This window comes from Heteronotia binoei, chromosome 6 (assembly GCF_032191835.1).
Source record: "Heteronotia binoei isolate CCM8104 ecotype False Entrance Well chromosome 6, APGP_CSIRO_Hbin_v1, whole genome shotgun sequence".
NCBI classification, from domain to species: Eukaryota; Metazoa; Chordata; class Lepidosauria; order Squamata; family Gekkonidae; genus Heteronotia; species Heteronotia binoei.
In genome coordinates, this window is record NC_083228.1 from 21,909,077 (window position 1) to 21,933,026 (window position 23,950).

General features: G+C 43.7%; 1 protein-coding gene across 1 annotated transcript in view; it reads left to right on the forward strand.

Annotated features, from left to right (window-relative positions):
• CDK1 (cyclin dependent kinase 1) overlaps window positions 1-21,716 on the forward strand; it is a 286,235-nt gene extending 264,519 nt beyond the window's left edge. Inside the window, exon 9 of the mRNA XM_060241112.1 lies at window positions 21,703-21,716. The gene's annotated coding sequence lies outside the window, so the exon portion shown is untranslated. The remainder of the gene's footprint in view (window positions 1-21,702) is intronic.
• The last annotated feature ends 2,234 nt before the right edge of the window (window positions 21,717-23,950 follow it).

Sequence of the window (23,950 nt, forward strand, 5' to 3'; positions counted from 1 at the left end):
ATGATGAGTCTGCGTATAGGAGGGAAGTTCAACAGCTGTCCCTTTGGTGTAAAGTAAATAATCTTATTTTTAATATAAATAAGACAAAGGAAATTATAGTGGATTACAGGAAGAATAGTTTGGACATCCAGCCGTTGTTTATTGATGGTGTTATGGTAGAACAGGTGACAGAATGGAAGTTTTTGGGAATTACCATGAAACAGGATCTAACATGGGGGGCAAATACTTTAGCTCTAGAGAAAAAGGCCCAGCAACGACTATACTACTTAAGACTCTTAAGATCACTACAACTGTCAGGGAGTCTGCTGGTTGCCTTTTATCGTAGTTCCATTGAGAGCATTTTATCTTATTGCCTCTGCGCGTGGTTTGGGAGCTGCACGGAAGCAGAGAGAAGGGTGCTCCAAAGAGTGACGAGAAGAGCACAAAAGATTTGTGGATGTTCTCTCCCCTCATTGGTGGATCTGTATAATATGGGATGTAAAAGGAAGATACAAATGATCCTAAGGGACCCTTCACATCTGGGCCATTTGTTATTTGAGATCTTACTGTCAGGTAGACGATATAGAGTGTTGAAGGCTAGGACAAAAAGATTTAAGGACAGTTTCTATCCAAGTGCTGTGGTTAGGCTAAATGCAGGGTTATGAAGGATTATCTGTTTTAGATATACCATATTTAGATGGTTTAAATGGTTTTAATGGTTTTATGAATGTTTATCTGTTTTAGATGTATTTAAATGGTTTTAATGGTTTAAATGGTTTTAGATGTATTTAAATGGTATGAATATGAATATGTGTGTTTGATGTGTTGGTATGTTTTGTGGAAGAGCACCTCATTTCGTTGCTCTCTTTTTGTTGAGAACAATGACAATAAATTTATCTATCTATCTATCTATCTATCTATCTATCTATCTATCTATCTATCTATCTATCTATCTATCTATCTATCTATCAAATGCAGTTCAGGTGAATACTGAATATTCATTTTTAGTATTTTTTGAATCCAAATATTAATCTGTCTCCAATATCTGGCCTTATCACATTGCCACCAGATGTGATAAAATGTTCCTTTTACATTTTCAGCACTTATTGGTAGTATTCGGGAACATTTTAAACTTCTCTGGTGTAATATACCATCGGTATGCCATTTTATAAAGATTTTCCTTGAATGTGGACGATCTTGTTAGCTTTATATTTTCTTTCCATATTTTCTCCCATTCTGCCAGTTCTATGTTGTACCCAATGTCTTGCATCCATCTTATCATACTTTCTTTGACAATCTCATCCTGCATTTTAACATCCAACAACCAATTATAAATTTTTGTAATTTAGTATCAAATTCATTCATCTTTTTAGCAAATCCGATTTCTTTATCACATTTATATCTGGATTTAATTTGTATTTTTGTCCACCAATCTAATTGTACATTTTCCTCTATCTTCAAGTTACCTCTGTCATCTAGTAAAGATTCATAGGTATATCTCTCTTCCCATTGAAATAAATTTGGATGTACCAAAGCTTCCACTGACGATAACCATTTAGGTATATATTTATAAATTTGTGATTTTATTCCCATCCAGGTTCTATATATTGATTTTCTAATTTCATGTCTAAGAAACAGACTATTTTTGTAGGTATTTGGTACCAGATTTAAGAGTGCCAAACTCTAGTAAGACCTGCTCCCTCCAAAATCAATAACCTTTTATTCTCTAACAACAGCCAGTCCTTTGCCCACATCAATATGCATGCTTTATAATATATTTGCCAATCAGGCAACGCAAAGCCACCTCTTTGTTTAATATCCTGCAAAATCTTCAATTTGATCCTAGGTCTTTTATTTTGCCATATAAATTTAGCTATTATCTTATTTAACTGTTGGAAAAAAGATATTGGTAAAATGATTGGAATCATTTGGAATAAAAATAACATTCTGGGTAAAACATTCATTTTTACTGTCACAATTCTTCCTAACAGTGAGAGTTGTAGATCTTGCCATCTCTCCAAATCTGTTTTTATTTCTTTCAAAATCTTATCATAGTTATCATTTTTCAAAGTTTTCAATTCAGCTGTTAAATAAATTCCCAAATATTTTACCCTTTTTATATCCAAACCCAAATTTTTACTCTAATTTAGTAATTTGTTCCTTTGTCATATTTTTTGCTAAAAATTAGTTTTTTGGTAATTCACTTTGAAACCTGCTGCATCCCCAAACTGTTTCAGTCTTCCTTTTAACTTATCAATTGAGTTAACCGGTTCCTCAAGTATAAACATCAAATCATCAGCAAATGATTGAGCTTTAAAACTTTCCCCCTTAATCTTTGTTTCTCTTATCTCTTGGTCTTCTCGGATAGAATTAATCAAATATTCTACTGTCAAAACAAACAATATTGGCGAAAGGGGACATCCTCGCCTTGTACCTTGTTCGATAACTATGAAATCTGAGGGTTCTCCATTAATATTAACTCTGGCTTTCTGATTAGAATAGATGGCTTTCACCAAACTCCCAAAATATTCTTCACATCCAATAGCCTCTAAACATTTTAACATGAAGTCCTAATTCACGTTGTCGAATGCTTTCTCTGTGTCCAGCATGATACATGCCATTTGTTTATCCGGATGTTCCCGGTAAAATTCCAAAATATTTAAAATAGTTCTTATATTTTGTCTCATCTGCCTTCTTGGGATAAAACCTGTTTGATCTTCATGTATCATGTCTGGAATGACTTTCTTCAATCTACATGCCAGAATAGCGTCAAAGATTTTATAATCTGAGTTTAGAAGGGGTATGGGCCTGTAATTCTTAATATCTGTTGGGTCAGATCCCTCTTTGTGTATCAATGAGATCAATGCTTCATTCCATGAATCTGGAACCTTAGATGTTTGTTTTATCCCCACTATAACTTCCTTATATGGAAGCAATATCACTTCTTCAAAACATTTAAAGAATTCTGCTGGCAATCCATCTGGGCCTGGAGTTTTATTATTTTTTTGAATTCTTATCATATCCACAATCTCTTGTATTGTTATAGGGCTATCTAAATTTTTTTTTTTGTTCTCTCGATATTTTCTTTATATTAGCTTGCTTTATATATTCTTCTTGTTGTACTTCTGATTTTTCCTGTTTTTTGTATATTTTTTGGTAAAAGTTCCTGATAATTTCTTCAATCTGTTTTCTCTTTGTAACCTCCTCCAGATTTTCATTTTTCAATAACCTTATTATTTTCTTCTCTCTTTCCTTCCTTAATCTATAGGCCAACCATTTGCTAACTTTATTGGCATTTTCAAAAAAAATTTTGCTTAGTCCATTTCAATTTCTTCTCTTTCATTTAATAATAAGTTAATCTGATGTTGTATAATTTGGATTTTCATTTTAATTTCTTTTATATTTTTCTCTTGTTGCATTTTCTCCTGTGTACTTAGTTTTTCTAGTAATTGATTATAGGTTTTTATTCTTTCTCTCTTTCTCCTTGAAGAATATCTGATTGCTATTCCCCTAAAAAAGGCCTTAAAAGTGTCCCATATTATTTGAATAGATGTATCTTTTTCCAAATTCTGATTTAAAAACATTTTAATTTCCTTTTTGGCTTCTTCCACAAATACTTCTTCCTTTAAAATCTGGAGGTTCAAGGTCCATTGAGGACTTTTTACCAAACTTAGAAATGTGATCTGTAATGGGTTATGATCCGCAAATGTCTTGGGCAATATGACCGTATCTTCTAATAGTGGTGCCAAGGAGGTTAAAATCCAGCACATATCAATCCTGGACCAGGAATCATGTACCTCAGAATGATAAATAAAATCTTTAGTTTCGGGATTTTTCATTCTCCAGGCATCTATTAAGCTTAATTCATCCGCCATCTTATAGAAGGTTCTAGGCAGTTGGCTATGATGTTTTTTGTAGTCTTCTTTCCAAATTTCTTGTCCTTGTCAACATCAAAGACTGCATTATAATCAGCTATAATACAGTAATCTTGATAGTCAAGCTCAATGATTTTATCATGAATAGTCTTGTAAAATTCTTCTTGTTTTTCATTCGGGGCATATATATTTCCAAGTAAAAAATTTTTCCCATTATATGCTATTTCTGTCAACAATACTCTGCCATTGTCAGCTGTATATAACAATCTTGATTCTATCTGGTCTTTGATATAAATTGCAATCCCTCTCTTTTTCTTATAGTCCGCAGATACATATAATTGACCTAACTTTTTATTTTGAAGGTATTTAACGCCTTTTTTGTAATATGTGTCTCTTGCAGACATATTATGTCAGATCGTAATTTTTTTAATTGCACAAAAATTTTTCTTCTTTTTTGTGGCGCATTTAATTCGTTGACATTTATTGAAGTAATTTGTAATCCTGTCTTGCCCATTATTCCGTCAATATATTACTATCTATTATCTTCCCTTGTTCTTTCTGCGTTTGCAATCTTGTTTTCATTCTCTCTTTCTTTTTTCTTTTTGGAATTTCTCCTCCATCTCTATTTTGATTTCCTTCTCTTCTTGACCTTCTTTCACCTCTGATTCTTGGCTATCTTCTTCTACATATCTACTCCAAAATTCTTGTACTTTCGCCATTGATGTTATATTAAATCTTTTGCCTTGGAATATAAAAAAGATGCCCTCTGGTACTAGCCATCTAAATTGAATAGAAATTCAGTAGAATCCTCTTATACCATTACCCTCTTCTAAAGGCACATTTCTGTTTCTATATAATCTTTAATACCCTTCCCCAGTGTATCTTATTTATTTCATAAATAATATAAACATAAATTTTGTTAGCATTTTAAACATTTACTCTCACTTACAAATCACCACTTAATTATTCTTATTCACTCTAATTAATTAACTCTATTCAATTACATAGCTTAAATTTAACTCAAGTTAAATTAAATCAGATTAAATTCATTAATTCAATTAATAGTCACTCAATTAATAACCACTCAATTAATATTTCCCATTCATATAGTCAGTGTCCATTTTACTTCCTCCTCCGCACCAATAAGTTCTATTGCTAGAGCATCTCAAACCGCTGCAACTCATTCTCCCTTCTTCCTTCTTCCTCCTTCTTCTTCCCAAAAGCCCTTGTATCTCAGTTCAAAACTTTTTCACTGCACCATTTTAGTTCACTGCAACTCTACTACCCACTCCACCTAAGGACTCAACAATACAATGTTCTCAAAAATCTAATCTTCTACTCTTGACACGTCGTTTCCAATCGTCCACCCACTCTTCAAAGAAGAGGCAGCCATGGCTCCGCTAAGAACCGCCTCTTTCTCCTTTTAATCTCCCCGAAATGGCTCCTCTTCTGAATGTCCTCCAACTCCCACGCTCCACTTCTCCACTTCACGCATCTCTTTTATCTTTCACCTTGTCTGCATCCTCACCACCATTCTTAAATGTGGCCCTGTTCAACTCTATCCGTCCTCTCGCTCTCTTTCCCCAGACACACGCTCTCGATCTCTCTTCCCTTTCTCTCTCTCACTTCCACCTCTCGCTGTCTCTGACCAACGTCCCGTCCTCTTTTTACTCCTTCCTTTACTTTCTTAACTCAGTTCCTTACTCTCTCCTGGGCCGTTTTCGCACTCACGTTTTACTGGCGCCACGACCCTCCTGACGCCGGCGAATCTGCATGGATTTCGCACCAGAAGCGCCGGCGCACCCAGAAGCGCCGGCTACTTCCGTCGCTAAGCCAGCGCAAACGGAAATTGCAAAGATGCAGGAAAACGTTTGCGCTGGCTTAGCGACGGAAGTAGCCGGCGCTTCTGGGTGCGCCGGCGCTTCTGGTGCGAAATCCATGCAGATTCGCCGGCGTCAGGAGGGTCGTGGCGCCAGTAAAACGTGAGTGCGAAAACACCCCTGGTGTCGTTTCACTTACTTTTCAAACCCTCGATCTTTAAAAGTCTATATTCCGCTTTGTCGCTGTTATTTTCCGTCCTTCGCCATTACCCATCTCTCTTCTCCGCTCCACGCTGCTTCATCTCCAAAACTTCAAGTAAGTCCGCTTCCCCCCCCCCTCTTTGTTAATTTATATCCCGTTGTTCCAATTCTTTCTTTCTCCCATTATCAGTCAGCAATAAGTAGATGAAACTGTCTATTATTCTTTTGGCTCCATATTCTGGCAACCCAGTTTAAAACGCCCAAGGCGTTAACAAGCCTCGGCACAGGAAGGGCAGAAGCTGGTAGGGAAGCCTCTGCTTCCCCTCCAGAGTTCCTGCCAGCTCCCTTTGCTACAGAGCGTCTTCTCGATGCTCTTTTAAGAGGTGTCTCCTCAGGGAGACTCCCTCTAAGGCTTGTAATCGGGGTGCTTGCCAAGAGCCCTCAGTCAAGCGCTCTGCATCACTGTGCCATTTTCCCAGAAGTCGCAGGGCTCTTCTTACAGGGTCTACTGTAAGCTCTAGGAGGATTGGCTACATCAGAAGGGTGTGGCCTAATATGCAAAGGAGTTCCTGCTACAAAAAAACCCTGGCTATACACATGAACACACATGAAGCTGCCTTATAAAGAATCAGACCCCCACAGGTGTGTAAAAACACGCCCTGCCATGGCAACAGTGAGGGATGTGGCTGCCCCCACTGCCCGCTTCTCTCCCTTTCTCCAGCACATCTGCAAATATCCCAGCCGTAATGGTGATTTCAGTGCTGCCCCTCTGCCCTTTGCCTTGACTCAGTTGCTGCAGGAGGAGGCAGGTCAGGTGGGTGGCGTTTGGGGTCACCAATTCCCAGGTAAGGGCTGGAGATCCCTTGGCTTCACAGCTGATTTCCAGTCTAATATAATAGCTCATTTATTTATTTAAAATGTTTATTCCACTTCTGGAGAAAACAGCTGCTTTGAACTGTATGGTATGATACCCTACTGACATCTCTCCCCTCCTGAAAGCCCACCCTCCCAGGTTCCACCCTGAAATCTACAGGTATTTCTGCACCCTGAATTAGTGAACCTAATGGCTGCTAGCCCCTTACCTCTCAAGTTGCTTCTGTGGCAGAGACAGCCATAGCAGCTGGACAATGATCAGAAGCTCCCTTCCAGCAACTCAAAATAGCAGCAGCAAGGATACACCCAAGCAGGGGTGGAATTCTAGCAGGAGCTCCTTTGCATATTAGGCCACACACCCTTGATGTAGCCAATCCTCCAAGAGCTTACAAAAAAGAACTGTGTAAGCTCTTGGAGGATTGGCTACATCAAGGGTGTGTGGCCTAATATGCAAAGGAGCTCCTGCTAGAATTCCATCCCTGCACCCAAGCCCCATAGGCCACAGCTGGGTCATGTGATAGCCAATTTGTAGGGTTGCCAACCTCCAGGTGGCATCTGGAGATCTCTTGCTGTTATACCTGATTGCCAGATGATCAATATGAGTTCCCTTGGGAGAAATGGCTGCTCTGGTGAGTGGATTCTATGGCATTATTTCCTGCTGAGATCCCTCCCCTCCCCCAACCCCTTCCTCTCTAGGCTCTGCCTTCAAAACTTCCAGGTATTTCCCAACCCAGAGCTGGCAACCCCAACTGTTTCGGAGGAAATGGTCTCTCTCCTCTTGGCAGAGCTCAGTGCATCATGGCCAGAATTTAGAAAACAATTTGGGAGTGGGCAGGGGTCATTTTGTAGAAAAAGAGGTGCTGGAGCTCATTAGCACAAACTTATTTGCATATGCCACACACCCCTGACATCACCGGAAGGTGTAGTAAATTTGATATGCAGCAGACAACATGAAATGAAATTCAAAGGGCAGTCTGATTTAGGTATGCCCATTTGTGTGAGACCTTACCTGCTTGTGTGGTCCCAAATACACCATTCTCTTCAGTAGCTGGAGCTCAATTGCTAGTGCCACCTCCACCACAATGCCTGCAAGTGTTGAATGTGCAAGATCGAATAGATTGCCAACCAAGCGGTAGTTGGTGGTGATGGCAAACCACCACAGTGCTACTGCAACACGTTCCTCTGCAGATTTTGCAGCACACATATCCATGTCTGATCTTGTGAGCTGTTCGCGAAGGACATCCACTAACCACTTGAAGATGGCCCTGAGAGGTATGAATTCAAGAAATAGGTTATCAGCAATTGAAAGCAGGTTTCTATGGCGAATCCAAAATTATGAAGGTAGGAGAACACAGAGCTTCCCCTCTAAAATATCCCTCAATAGGACATAATGATTGGGGGTCACTTTATGTGAGGGTTCATAGAATTGAGTCTCCAGGCACAATGCTTTTGTAAATTGGAGGTTGCATTGCGAAGAGGTGACAGACAATGTGAATTGAATTTGGCATTTCTAACTTAAAAAACAGCCCCCATATATCTGTGTAGGAATTCCAAGTTACGTCTTGTGGGAATTGGTATGCAAGTCCCTCCCTAACCCCGTCTGTTAGGACCCGGAGAAGTGGGGTGATCAAAGCGGGCGCGTGACCCTGTCCATGCGTGGTGATTTGACAATGAACTCCACACAGGCACCGATCTGGATAGCAGCAGATCTTTTGGTCGCTTTGGTAGAACTGAGCATCGGGAAATGACTGGTGAGCGCCCATGCCATAGGGTTGACAATCCCCAGGTGGGGGCATGGGATCCCCCGGTTTGGAGGCCCTCCCCCCGGTTAAGGGTCGTCAGAAAGCAGGGGAAGGGGAGGGAAATGTTGTCTTAGAACTCTATTATTCCCTATGGAGATTTATTCCCATAGAAAATCATGGAGGCTCTGTGAGGGCTGTTTTTTGGGGTAGAGGCAGCAAATTTTAAGTATAGCATCTAGTGCCTCTCCCCAAAATACCCCCCAGGTTTCAATAACATTGGACCAGGGGTCCAATTCTATGAGCCCCAAAAGAAGGTGCCCCTATCCTTCATTATTTCCTATGGAAGGAAGGAATTGAAAAGGTGTGTCGTCCCTTTAAATGTGATGGCCAGAACTCCCTTTGGAGTTCAGTAATGCTTGTCACACCCTTGTTCCTGGATCCAACCCCAAAGTCTCCTGGCTCCACCTCCAAAGTACGCAGATATTTCTGGAATTGGACTTGGCAACCCTTCCATGCCACTCGACCCCCCACCCCACACAGTACCTGGACATTCTGAAATTCTGGATCCAATGCTCGTCCTCCCAGACCCAGTTCACGAAAACCCTCCACCATTGCGAGGACCTCAGGAAGACCCACCATCGGTTGCCAGGCACCTCCTGTGTGATTTGGATGATGAAGGAAGAAGTTAAGGAGCACCGAGAAAGGCAGTAGCGGCAGCGAGCTCTGTGAATGGTGATATAACGACACCTCAGGACCACATGCCTTTGCCGGAGCGTGGTCAATCGTCATCTCTCTGCAAACATTACAGAGAGAAGCATAGCGATGATGCCCACAGCTTCTATTATTGCGCCCGCTAATGTGGCAAGAAAATCAGCATCCATTTCGGAATTCATTGCAAAGAGCCAGCAAAGAAGTGATAAATCAATGACCCAACTCGAGTCGCGGAACGATCATGGAAATTTGAAATGCACATTGAATGCGCCAGTGCTACACGCATGCGCTGAAATGCTGATTAATTCTTTTATAAAAAGCAAAGTGCGATAGCAGGCATCACTGCGCCTGCGCTAATGCGGATGGAGGTATCTTGAAACGAGGTCCGGTAGAGCGCTCTGATCGACCAGCAACGGGACCCACATGGGATAGAACGGGAACCTGGCTGTTGTCTGATCGGGAAATTGGTTGTGCGGATTATAATAGAGGTGCGTTACAGATGGATTTAATGGTAAGTGTGACCGCACCCTATATCAGCTCAACATCTACCTTAAAATGCTTCTTGAATTGTTATAATAAAACCTGACTCCCATCCAATGTTCCCTCTAAGCTGCAGAGTTCTTGTGAGCAAAAATTCTACTTTGTGAGCTACTGGCATTAAAGCTGCGAGCTACTGGTACCAAAGTTGTGAGCTCCTGCATAAATTAGTGTGCTCTGAGGTCATCCATCCTGAGCTAAGACAAAAATGTGTGAGCTGGAGGCTAAAAAGCTGTGAGCTACCTCATGCTAACTCATCTTAAAGGGAACACTGCTCTCATCCTACTTTTTAAATCACTTTCTCCTATGTGGCCACAGTGGCATGATGAAGATTTCCATCTGTCTGCTTAACATGTTTTGGTTATTTTCCCATTTTTTTGTGGGGGGAGAGGCAAACTTGGTGACAATATTAGAAAGTTTATCAAATCTTAGAATTTAGCAGAATTCTCACAGGGGGGTTGAACAATGGGACCCAGAAGCAAGTATTGGGGGGTAAGAAAGAAAGAGCGCAATAAAATTTAGAGCTCCTGTGAGCTCCCGCCCAAAATGAGGTCTGGGAGCGGGGGGGGGGGGAGTTAAAAACTTTGCTACTAATTTAAATTGCTTTAAAGTAATTGCAGGCCTTTGGAAGCAGTAAGTACCAGCCTCTTTTGGAAGGCCCTCTCAAGTCCCGAGGAGAAAATTGGTGGAAATCTGTGCAGCCTTATAGATGAGTAGTGGCCCCTTTTCTTTTTATCAAAATAAGCCCTGAGTAATTGAAACATCAAACTCTTTTTATCAGATGAACAACAGTTATTCAAAAGGCTGAACCAAGCTTGCATAATCTCTGGGTAAGATACAGCAGAAAGCTATGGGCTCCCAAGACTACAGGAATCTGTTCATGTTTCCTGCCCCCCCCCCTCTTTTGATACAGGTCAGCGATTCCATTAATGTCACCTGATAAGCAAGTCAGAGCCTTCATAAATTAAAGGTCACATGCCCTGGGAAAACTAGTTCTTGTTTTCATTTAAAACAGAACTTTTATTTTGAAGGGAGGGGAGATTCAGCTTTCATTTGGAAGTGGCACGCATTGAACTGTCATTGTCAAATGGCAGCTTGCCTTCTGAATGTATTTTGGACAAGATTAAACCTTCTGAAAATTAATACGTATGCCACATTTAATAATTTCAGAGCCATATACAGGCCTCAGTTTCAGCAGGAGCTCACAGGAGTGCACCCCTCTTCCTCCCCAGTGCCTACCTTGTCCATTGAATAGTAGGTGCAGCTGCATAACAATCCCTGGATTGGGAGAATGGGCAGCCAGCCAGCCACCAGGAGCTTTGCCATTCCCCCAGCAGCCCTCCTTAACCCCTGGAGAAACCCGCACCAGCCTTTCTTCACTTCTTATGTGATTTTGGGGGGTGGGGGCTTGCTGGCCTTTTGACTTGGTGGGGGGGGCACTAGATCTCTAGCCAGCCCAAGCAGGCCTCTCTTTTCTTGTGTCAGGTTGTTTTTTGCTGGTGTGTGTGTGGGGGGCAGCATATGCTAATGAGTTCTGCTAATGAGCTCCACCACCTATTTTTCTACAAAATGACCCCTGGCCATATAAACATGTTGTTAAGAAGACTTCTAAATATGTAGCTCATTGGGCAAGAGTCAGCCAAAGTTAACCATTCTGTGACTTATTGATTTCAAAGAAAATCAGAAAAGTTTGCTTGCATTTCTCTCTGTCTTGATATGCTTAGTGAGACATAAACGTCTGCAATTTTGGTTGGATTGTAGCCCTATGTTGAATGAAAAAGCATGAAGGTCAACCAATTCTAAAACAAAAGTTTCAATAAATAGTTATACAATCTAATTTTTCTTCATGTAGTCTTAACATGCATCTTGCAGAGGCGGGCAATGGCAAATCACCTGTTTCTTGCCTTCAAAACCCTATGGGATCACCACAAGTCAGCTATGACTTGATAGCACCAACATGCATCTAAGCAGTAGCGTATCACCCTAATATTCTGATATATACTATAGTGGCTCAGTTTAGATATCATGTGAAACCATGGATGAAACTACCAGTGGATAGTGGTTGTCTGAACATAGGCCACTCCACTAACTATGGCAAGTTCATTTGGGTGCTGTATGTATATTTGGGTCCTGTATGTACATCATTTCTGTTCAGTTTTCCTCCCAAACTGAAGCTAGGTTTTGTTTTGTTTTTGCTTCCACATTACACTGTGGTCATTCCAAGCATGATGCCTTAAGGTTCCTGGGGATCTTCTGCATGAGCTCATAAATTAAAACCTTTTGGTGGGATGGCTGGGAGTAGGAATGGGTATGAACCAAACGACAAACCACAGTTCAAGCACAAACCGTGCTGGTTCGTGGTTTCTGAACCAGGGGTTCAGTAGAACATACCTTCAACGAAACCTCCCTGGGCCTCACATGATGTTCAGGAGGGTTTGTGCAGACTCCAGAAGCATTTAAATACCTTTGGAGCCTGACCGGAAGTGAGCTCTGAAAGGCATTTAAACGCCATCAGAGCCCACCACTGGCCCCCAAGTGAGCTCTGAAGGCATTTAAATGCCTTCAGAGCTCACTTCCAGTCCAGTGCATTTAAATGCCTTCAGAGCTCACTGGGGACAGGCTGAACTCCCGAATCAGATGAATAATGAACTGGTCCATCCAGTAGAGGAGGTCATTGTAGATTCAGGGTTCAGGGTTTGTGAAAACCCCAAGCCTCCATTTTCCTGGTTCTTGCCCATCCCTCGTTGCAAATGAACATCTGTGTGGATACTGTACCACAGGCAATCCAGGGAGAGATTGGGATTGTCAATTTCCAGTAGGGTTGCCAACTCCAGGTTTGGAAATACCTGAATATTTGAGGATGGAGCCTGGGAGAGTGAAGTTTAGGAAGGGGGAGGGGCCTCAGTAAGGTATAATGCCTTGCAGTCTACTTCCAAAGCAGCCATTTTCTCCAGGAGAAGTGGAATAAATGTTTTAAATAAATAAATAAGCTATCTGTGTAGACAGAAGATCAGTTGTAATTGCCTGGAGGTTGGAAAGCCTAGTTTCTAGGCTCCACTGCTATAACCAGTTGTCTGCCACCAAACAATTAAACTTCCCATTCTACCTTGTTAAGATCCTTCCCTTCCTCAGACCCAGCCCTCTGTAGGCTCCATCTTCAAATCTCTGGGCATTTTCTAACCTGGAACTGGAAATCCTACATCATTTCCATGACACTTAAGGTTGCCAAGTCCAATTCAAGAAACATCTGGGGACTTTGGGGGTGGAGCCAGGAGACATTGGGGTGGAGCCAGAAACAAGGTTGTGACAAGCACAATTGAACTCCAAAGGGAGCTCTGGCCATCACATTGAAAGGTACCACACACCTTTTAAATGCCTTCCTCCGCTGGAAATAATAAAGGATAGGGGCACCTTCTTTTGGGGCTCATAGCATTGGACCCCAATCTTTTTGGAACTTGGAAGGTCTTTTGAGGAGAGGCATTGGATGCTATGCTAGAAATTTGGTGCCTCTATCTCAAAAAAAACAGCCCCCCCTGGGTCTGAGCACTAGATACCTGTGGATCAATTCTCCATTATACCCCATGGAAATCAGTCTCCATAGGGAATAATGAGTGCCCAGCAGACATTTCCCTCCCACCCCCCGCTTTCTGATGACCTGAAGTGGGGGGAAGGCCTCCAGACCACAGGATCCCCTGCTTTCAGCTATTTGTCCATTTAAGAACTTTGCCATGGGAGATGTAGCATATGAGTTCTGCACAGTGGTGTGGGGGGGTTTTTTGTAGAAAAAAACCCAGCAGGAGCTCATTTGCATATTAGGCTACCCCGCCTGGCCTGGGAGCCCGTGGCTGCCACATGGTGGGTTGGGCCAGCTGGAGCCCTGGCCAGCCCATGTGGAGCTCTGCTCCTGTGGGCTTCTGCAGAAAAAGAATCCCTGGTTCTGCCATATACACGTGACAGAGCACATCTTGAGCCATTGCTCACCTGTGAAGAGGGAAAGGGAGGGAACATTCTGGTCACCTGGGTGCTTCTGGGCCAGTACAGTGGATTGTAGGGGGGAAGGCAGGGAGAGTGGCCAAGCAGTGTGAGGCCAGAGCCCTGTAGAAACTGTCCCCCACTACCCATCCTGAGTGCTTCTACTTCTTTGTGAGGGCAGCCTTTTCAGTTACCAAAATTAGTCTTAACCAGGCCTCAGATTCAGCGGGAGCTCACAGGAGCACAGCTCCTCCTGAACCTTTCTGAGAGTTCCACCTCCTCCTTCCCACCTTGTCCATTGAATAGTAGGTGCAGCTGCATATCAATCCCTGGATGAGCTCCACCACCTTTTTTTCCTACAAAATGACACCTGGTCTTAAGTATGCTTTCTCCTATGCTTCCCAACCTCCAGGGAGTGACTGGAGATTTCCTGGGATTATAACTGATCTCCAGTCAAAAGAGATCAGTTCGCCAGAAGAAAATAGCTGCTTTGGAGGTGAACTCTATGGCATATACCACTAAGTTCCCTCCATCCTCAAACCGCGACCCCCCCGCCCAGGGTCTACCCCCTCCCCCAAATCTCCAGGAATTTCACAACCCAAAACTGGCAACCCCATGTACAAATGTGAGTATCACACATCACAAAACCTTTACTGGCATAACAAGACAACACTATATGGATAACAATAGAGTCCGTGGTCAAAAAAGACATCTCCTGGAAGCATGGTAAAAGAATTTTACTACAGATTCAGTGGTTTCATTCTTGTTTAAAGACTAATAGTGAAAAGATCTTCTAGTCCTCAGAGTGACACTCCAAAGGTTGCCAAAAAGGCTTTAAAAATACAGCATGAAGATTGTCACATAATTTACAATACAGAAGAACACGGTGGTTATCCTCTTATCTCAGGTTATCGAACTCATTTGTTATGAGGGCTGGATCCGATATAAATGAGACATTATTGAGCCAGGCCATGTCGGCCAGGCCAAGTGTGTACCTATTTAAGATTAGGTAGCAGAGATATAAACTTTATAAAGGACACAGACAAACACAATTAAATATTTTTAAAAACAAACATAAAACATGCTTAAAACATTAGCACTTGTTGGTCTTAAAGGTGCTTTCTTTGTATTTCTCCCATGGGATCCAGGAACTGGGTAAAGGAAGCTCTGGCTCTTTCCTTCCTTTCCCAGGGGACTGGGGGAGGGGGAAGGAGCCTCAGCCAATAGAAGGAAGAGAGGCTTGGCTCAGTAGCTCTGCTGTGCAATTGAGAGAGCCTGGCAAAGCAAGCTATTCCTCCCCTCTTCCTCCCCAAGGGAGGAGCCTCAGCCAATGGAGAAAATAGATGTTTTGCTCTATTTGTGTGACTGAACAAGCCTGGCAAAGAGCTGTGATGCAGATGAAAGCAAGAGAAGGGAAGAAGGAAGCAGATGATAGCCTGTTGCTCGGGGGCCTGATAGCCTCTGGGGGCCTGATTCGGCCCCCAGGCCGCATGTTTGACACTCCTGTTCTATCTCATTCCTCCCACATGGGCACAGCCTATCCAAATATGGAATTTTCTTAAATCTCCCATATAACACCATAGATATGGTGAGTATCCTTGTTTGTTCCCTGGTGCTTTACTGGCCCACTCTCTGGCTATAGAGACACTGGATCAGAGCAAAGGGGAAGGATATTTTGGGACTTTTACTATATTTATTTGGTAATATCTACATCTGCCAAATTCAGGATTTGCTCTGTTGTATGTATATGCTGAACTCATATGGCAAGATTTTTAAATGGAAACATAGGACTACTCAGATTTCTTTTAAACATGCTCGAAATATGCAGTTTATAGGAGCTGTGTGACTAGATTGCTATGTACTGATGAGACAACAGATCTTTTAATGTGACATTGCAAATTGACCAGCTCATGTTATTTTTTTAAATAAATCCCTTGACAGATAGTAAAAGGACTTTTCTGCTTAGCTGGAGCTGTAACTTGGTACGTGTGTTTGAAGGTTTAAAGACCTTTTGCTTTTTAGAGGTGTTTTAATTCAAATTAATGGAATGGGCTCAACTTACAAGAATTTAAAAAAGGCTTTTAAAGGCTGATTAAAAATTAAATCAGCTGTCCGCTCTCCCCAGGGGGCCTTGCTTTAAGAGCTATAATTTAGTGAAAGGCAAACAAGCAGTCTTTTTAAACAGATAATTCTCGTGCTGGGAAGAATTTGTTGGAATTGCTTCTCAGCTCTGACTCTTATCAAACTTGAAATGCAGATGAAGTTGGAAATGCAGATTTTTTCTTTGCAGAATTATTTGTAGAACAGGGTCACAAAGAATTCTGCCAAATTTGCAGTGGTTTCAAAGTGCTTTGCCTACTATAAATGGAAATACATCTTAGAGGGCTACTGCAGGGGTAGCCAAACTGTGGCTTGGGAGCCGCATGTGGCTCTTTCACACATAGTGTGACTTTAGAAGCTCCACCACCAGTGTTCCCTCTAAGCTGAGTTAGTGTGAGCTAACTCACAGAGGTTTTTTAACCTCTGGCTCACACATTTTTGCCATAGCTCAAGAGAAATGGCCCAGAGCAAACGAATTTATGCAGTAACTCACAACTTTAGTGCCAGTAGCTCATGAAGCAGAATTTTTGCTCACAAGACTCCATAGTTTAGAGCAGGGGTCCTCAAACTATGGCCCGCGGGCCAAATGCGGCCCGCTGAGGACGTTTATGCTGCCCGCCGGGTTATGGCAAAATCAGACCAGAAGTGACATTCGACCTAAACTCGCGTTAGCAATGCACACTTCCAGCACTGGGCTGAGGCGGCGGAGACAGAGTGTGAGGTGATACCGAGGTGAGGTGAGTTCCCAGGCCGGGGGGTGTGGTGTGGGGAAGGGAGAGAGATGCAGAAGACGGAGAACTGACGGCCCGCGGCCTTGTACAGTAATGGCAGTCCGGCCCCCCAACAGTCTGAGGGACAGTGAACTGGCCCCCTATTTAAAAAGTTTGAGGACCCCTGGTTTAGAGGGTGCATTGCTCACCACCGCATCGGCCACCTTGGAGAAGGCATTTTTCTCTTTAAATCACTTCTCCAAGCCAAGCCAGCCAGCAGCTTGGAGAATGCATTTAAAGTTGCTTTCTTTCCACCTCTCTCTCCCTCACCCATCTATTTGCCTTCCTTCTTTCCTGTCTTGCGGCTCTCAAACATCTGAAATTCATGTCTTTCAGCTCTCAACCTTCTGATGTTTTTTTTGTACATGGCTCTCACATTAAGCAAGTTTTGGTCACCCCTGGGCTAGTGTGACATAGTAGTTAAAACACTGGACTAAGACTTGGAAAACCTAGGTTCAAATCCCCAGGCAGATGAGATACCAGGTAGGGATGCCAGCTATAATTGGAAAATGCCTGGAGATTTTGGAGCCTGAGAAGGGCAGGATTTGGGGAGGGGAAGGACTTTGATGGGGTATAATGCCACAGAGTCCAACTCCCAAAGCAGCCATGAGTTGTAATCCCAGGAGCCAGATGAACGATTAGGCCAAGTAGGCACTGGCCTATAGGCCCCCACACCTTTAGGGGCCCCGGGCTGGCTTTCGCCTCTGGTTTCCCCCTTGCTTTTAGCCCTCCCAGCCTGCTCAAGCAGCCAGAAACTGAGGTGCTCTTTGCCCGACTTGCCTGGTGCAGCTGCTGTTGGCGTTGTCACCAAGTTTGCCTGTCTCTGCCTCTCCCCTGCAGCTTAATAAAAGGGGCTTTTAAGAAGGTGCCTGCAAGCTGCAGTGTGGGTCATGGCAGTGGGGCAGGCACTCAAATTCTGAGATAATTTGTGAGGGGGTCCCCAAGATTTTGACTGCCTAGGGGCCTCCACAGGGTTTAATCCGGCACTGAATCCCAGGAGATCTCTAGCTACCATCTGGAGGCTGGCAACCATAATACTGGGAGTTGTATGAATGGAGGTAGATATTTCCCATTGAAAAATAATCAAATGGCTGGAACCTACCTTAAAGTGAGGGTAGGAAAGCTGAAGCCCTCTCCTCTGCACTGTTTTTATGGCTGCTATTTGCCCTGTTGAGGCAAACATATGGTCCCATACTAGGGTTGCCAGGTCCAACTCAAGAAATATCTGGGGACTTTGGGGTGGAGCCAGAAGACTTTGGGGGTGGAGCCAGGAGACATTGGGGGTGGAGCCAGGAGACATTGGGGTGGAGCCAAGAACAAGGTTGTGACAAGCACAATTGAACTCCAAAGGGAGATCTGGCCATTACATTTAAAGGGACAACAACCTTTTAAATGCCTTCCCTTCACTGGAAATAATGAAGGATAGGGGCACCTTCTTTTGGGGCTCCTAGCATTGGACCCCCAGGTCTAATCTTTTTGGAACTTGGAGGGTCTTTTGAAGAGAGTCATTGAATGCTATGCTAGAAATTTGGTGCCTCTGTCTCAAAAAAACAGCCCCCATGGGCCTGAGCACCAGATACCTGTGGATCAATTCTCCATTATACCCTGTGGGAATTGGTCTCCATAGGGAATAATGAAATGCCCAGCAGACATTTCCCTCCCACTCCCCACACTTGCTTAGCAACAGGGACTGGGTCTGAACTAGGATACCACATGTTCAGTTTCTAGCAGGGGTGGAATTCTAGCAGGAGTTTCTTTACATATTAGGCCACACACCCCTGATGAAGTCAATCCTTCAAGAGCTTACAAAAGGGGCCTTGTAAACTTTTAGAGGATTGACTTCATCAGGGTGTGTGGCCTAATATGCAAAAGAACTCCTGCTAGAATTCCCCCCCCCCCTGGTTTCTAGAGAGAGAAAAGTGCTAGGATGGTCCATGCACAGAGCTCTCATGATCTCTGAACCTTCATCCACAAAGCTCACTGAACTTTGGGACAGTTGCACTGTCTCAGCCTCATTTACTTCACGGGATTTGTTGTAAGGATAAAACTGAACAACGGGCCATTTTTATAAGGCAGCAGGAATGTAGTCTATTGCCATGTTTACTGCCTTAGACTCTTGCTTTTACCACTACCTTTGTAATCCACTTTTTTATGGTAGGTCATGTTTTAGACAGATTTCTATTTGCATTGTTTTGTAATTCTGTAATCCTGGTCCTATTGCATTGTTTATTGGCCGTCTCACACTGTCTGATTGAATTGTTTTTTAAAAAAATATTTTGTAATAATGCTTTGAGTCTAGTGTTGCCAGCAGCTGGCAACCGGTGGGAGTCCAAGTGGGCAGGGGCCTGGGGTGGCTCTGGCAGGTGACGGCTTGATGTCACTTCCAGCAAAAAAAAAAAAAAAACTAGACATAACATGACATCATGCCTCTCTGGGAGTCATCACAAAACTCTATAGTAGAACCCAATGGCATTTTTTTTTGGCCACACACTCCTGATGTAGCCAATCCTTCAAGACCTTACAAAAAGGGCCTTGTAAGCTCTTGGAGGATTGGCTACATCTGGGGGTGTGGCCTAATATGCAAAGGAGCTCCTGCCAGAATTGCACCCCTGGTTTCTGCCCAGCACCAGAGGGCCAATGAGCAGTGGGCACTGGGAGTGGGAGATCCCCTGGTCTCAGCAGGAAGTTGACAACCCTGCTTGAGTCAGTGGGAAAATTTCAGATAGTAGCTGTGTTGATCTGCGGTAGACGAACAGCTAGACCTGAGTTCAGTAGCACCTTAGAGAGCATTAACATTTTCAGGGTTCGAACTTCTTAAGAGTCAAAGTTGCCTTGGTCTGTGAGAACGGGAAGTGCTAAATTAAGTAAGTAAGTAATCCTGAGTCCTGAATGCCACCTCAAGGATATTAGAAGAGGGGTGGCCAAACTTGCTTAACACACAAGTCATATAGAATAAATAGCAGATGTTTGAGAGCTGCAAGGCTTGAATGTCAGATGCTTGAGAGTCGCAAGGTAGGCAGGCAGGCAAATGAATGGGGGGAGGGAAGGAGAGGTAGAAAGAAAGCAACTTTAGCTTTAAATGCCTTCTCCAAGCCGCCGGCTGGCTTGGCTTGGTGAAGTGATTTAAAAAGACAAATGCCTTCTCCAAGCTGACCAGTGGGATAGTAGGGGCTTCGAGAGCTATATAGTATGTATGAAAGAGCCACACGTGGCTCCTGAGCCACAGTTTGACCACCCCTGAGTTAGAAGAAGGATCAGTTTCATCTGAGAGAACTTTAGGCTTCCTCAGGAGGTGGTGGGCTCGCCTTCTTTGGAGGCTTGTAACTAGAGGCTAGATGGCCATCTGACAGAAATGCTGATTGTGTGAACTTTGGCAGATCATGAAAGGGAAGGAGGACAGGAAGGGTTGAGCCACTGTTTGAGTCACGTTACTCTTTCTTATATGCTGAGGTTAATGCTGATCACCATTTGGAGGGAGGAAGGAATTTTCCTCCAGGCCAAATAGACCCAGAGTTTCTGGAGGGTTCCCCCCCCCTTCCTCTGGGCGTACAGCAGGGATCACTGAGGAAGTAAGGAAGGGAAGGTAGTTGTGAATTTCCTATATCATGTTGTTTTTTTGGGGGGGGGGGGGTGAGGTTGAACTAGATGATCCTTGAGATTCCTTCCAGCTCTATGTTACGACATTTCTGTCTCATGAATGGCCTGCAATATGGCAATGCTTCCTGCTTATATGGCATTCCTGATTTGGGGACCTGTTAGTGGAAAGGCACTGGCTATATTGTAGAGCAAAACTTGATTTCTTGCAAGGTCAAGTCTTATCGAGAAACACAATGAGAAAAGAGATGAGAGATTTAAAAGTCACAAGGAAACGAGTTTGCCTAGAAAGGTGATCTATTGCAAGAGATTTGTGGTTGTTTTGCACAGTCACACTCAAGTGCGTTCACCTTGTGACTTCAATAAAAACAGTGCCTTTGGAATGGGGCACATGACCTTAGGGAACGTTTTGGTGTCTTGTGTGTCAGTGTTAATGGGCATTCATCCTTAAACGGGGCACATGACTTCAGAGTTTGGCTTGAAATCTGTAGCCAGCAAGGATACTGCTCAAGTTACCCATGCCAGCCTCTTCTTGTTTACAAAGGGATGTAGAATAATCATTACCTTTTCATATGACAGTCATCCTCTCTGCCAAGTCTAAAGAGCCAAGACAGATTGCAACATTGCTCAACGAGTCAGTAAAGCTAACATAAACAGTCTGAGAGTGGCAAAGGCAAGCTGCTGAATGGAGGCTTCAGAAAGGACAAAGCCACTTTTAGCTGAGTGCAGTATTTTAATTAATTAACTGAATATCTATCCTGCCCTTCACTGCACTGCTTAGGGTGGGTTACAACAGTAGATGTATACAATTAAAACACACCAATATTTAAAACCTATACAGGATTGAATTAGGACTTTTTTTTTTGTAGCAGGAACTCCTGTGCGTATTAGGCCCAGCGCTGGATTAACAGTTAGGCCAAGTAGGCACTGGCCTATGGGCTCCCACACCTTTAGGGGCCCCGGTCCAGCCCCCCCCCCCCATTTCCCCTCTGCTTGCAGCCCTCCCAGCAACTGAGCCATCTTTTGCCTGACTTGCCTGGTGCAGCTGCTGCTGGTGTAGTTGCCACGTTTGCCTCTCTCCCACAGCTTTGTCATAGGGACTTTTGAAAAGGTACCCGCAGGCTGCCGTGGGGGGCTGCACGCGGCAGGGTGGGCATTCCAACTCTGAGACAGTTTGCAAGGGAGCCCCCAAGATTTCAGCTGTCTAGGGGCCTTCACAGGGTTTAATCCAGCACTGATTAGGCCACACACCCCTAATGTTAGCCAGTCTTCCAGGAGCTTACAGTAGGCCCTGTACTAAGAGCCCTGTAAGTTCCAGGAGGATTGGCTACATCAAGGGGTGTGTGGCCTAATATGCAAAGAAGTTCCTGCTACAAAAAAGCGTTGTATTGAATAATACATAAGATGCCATTCAGGGACAGTAAGCGCCCCCAGAGAACTTTCAGTATGCATGCCCATAGCTGAAAGCAGATATTGGGTGGGTGGCAGAGAATAACGAGCAAAGAGCACTGCAGAGATGGCACAAAAGTGGGGCAGGGGAGGCTGATGGAGTTGAATCTCCACCACCTCAACCATAGGCCTGGCAGAACATCTCCATTCTACAGGCCCTGCAGAATTGCAACAAATACCAAGAATGCCAAGAGTTCACCCTGGGATCTTCAGCCCCACAGTGGGGCCAATAACACCCACAGTTATTTCAGGTTGAGAATATGGCACGGGGGGGGGCAAGCCCCCTTTCCCCTTGCACTGTGATCCCCTGCTGCAGCACTTAAGATATTAATTCCCACCAGCAGCTGTCTGACTGATGTGAACAAGAGGAAGGCTGGGGGAACTCAGACCCAGCTCTGGAAAGAATATGTCTAGTTTGGCCCATAGAGCTCTTTGGAGTGGTTCATGGACGGTGGCTCAGTGGTAGAGCATCTGCTTGGGAAGCAGAAGGTCCCAGGTTCAATCCCTGGCATCTCCAAAAAAAGGGTCCAGGCAAATAGGTGTGAAAAACCTCAGCTTGAGACCCTGGAGAGCCGCTGCCAGTCTGAGAAGACTTCTGACTTTGATGGACCAAGGGTCTGATTCAGTATAAGGCAGCTTCATATGTTCATATGTACCCAATAACCAAGGAGCTGCTTCTGCCACTAGCCAGTTTTCTGTTAGCCATCTCCAACTAGTTCAAAACATCACACTGTTCCTTTCTTCGCCATTTTAAGGCAGACTTATAACTGTGTCATGCATTCCAGTCCCTGACAATAGGCTATGGACTGCTCCAGATTTTAATTCTACTATTCTGAAGAAATGCGTGTGCACACAAAAACTTATACCCAGAATGAAACTTTGTTAGTCTTAAAGATGCAGCTGGACTCCAACCAGGTACATTGCAGGAAAACCAAAACACAGACAGGGCAGGGATAGGGTCAATTTGTTCTTCTTCAGTCGCACAGTTGAGTCCGACTCTTTGCGACCCCATGGACCAAGTCACACCAGACCCTCCTGTCTTCCACCATCCTCTGAAGTCTGCTCAAATTCATGTTAGTTACATCAGTAATGCTGTCCAGCCATCTCATCTTTTGCCGTCCCCTTCTTCATTTTAGTATTTGGCCAAAATGTCAGAATGTTCATGTGTGACATGCCTGGTGTGATGATGCTACACACCCCACACAAAGCACACATGCAGGAACATCCTGGGACAGACCCAGCAGCCCACTGCTGAAAGCCAGGAAAGACCTGGCAACCCCAGTGGGGAGAGGAAGGAAAAATGATTGTAAGCTGCTTTGAGACTTCTTCAGGTAGTGAGACTTGGAATATAAAAATAACTTTCTTCTTCTGTCCCAAATTGTGTTGGATCAGCAACCAACTGTTTGGATACAGGACTGAGTCTTTTGGAAACTAGAGCCTGGATACAGACTTTGAAATTCTGGCCACACCTTAATTTTTTATCCAGTTATTCTAGCTAGGTGCACACTATGTTTTGTTGTTGTTCAGTCGCACAGTCGAGTCCGAATCTTTGCGACCCCATGGACAAAGTCACACCAGGCCCTCCTGTCTTCCACCATCCTCTGAAGTCTGCTCAAATTCGTGTTCGTTACATCAGTAACACTCATCTTTTGCCGTCCCCTTCTTCTTTTGCCTTCTGTCTTTCCCAGCATCAGGGTCTTCTCCAGGGAGTGCTCCCTTCTCATTTGATGGCCATAGTATTTGAGCTTCAGCTTCAGCATCTGACCTTCCAGGGAACAGTCTGGGTTGATTTCCCTTAGGACTGACTGATTTGATCTTCTTGCAGTCCAAGGGACTCTCAAGAGTCTTCTCCAGCACCACAATTTGAAAGCATCTGTTCTTCTGTGCTTGGCCTTCCTTATGGTCCAGCTCATGGACTTTTGTTGGCAGGGTGATGTCTCTACTTTTATTATATTGCCTAGGTTTGCCATAGCTGTCCTCTGAAGAAGCAAACGTCTTTTAATTTCATGGCTACAGTCACCATATGCAGTAATCTTGGATCCCAGAAATGTGAAGTCTGTCACTTCTTCCATGTCTTCCCCTTCTATTTGCCAAGGTGTGATGGGACCAGATGCCATGATCATAGTTTTTTTGATGTTGAGTTTCAAGCCTACTTTTGTAATCTCCTCTTTCACCCTCAACAAGAGGTTCTTTAGGTCCTCCTCACTTTCTGCCATTAGAGTGGTGTCATCTACGGGCAGCAATTCATGAGGGATCAATATGCACACCCAAAGCATATACTTGAAATAAAAATACGTTGAAATATCTCAAAAGAAATCCATATCTGC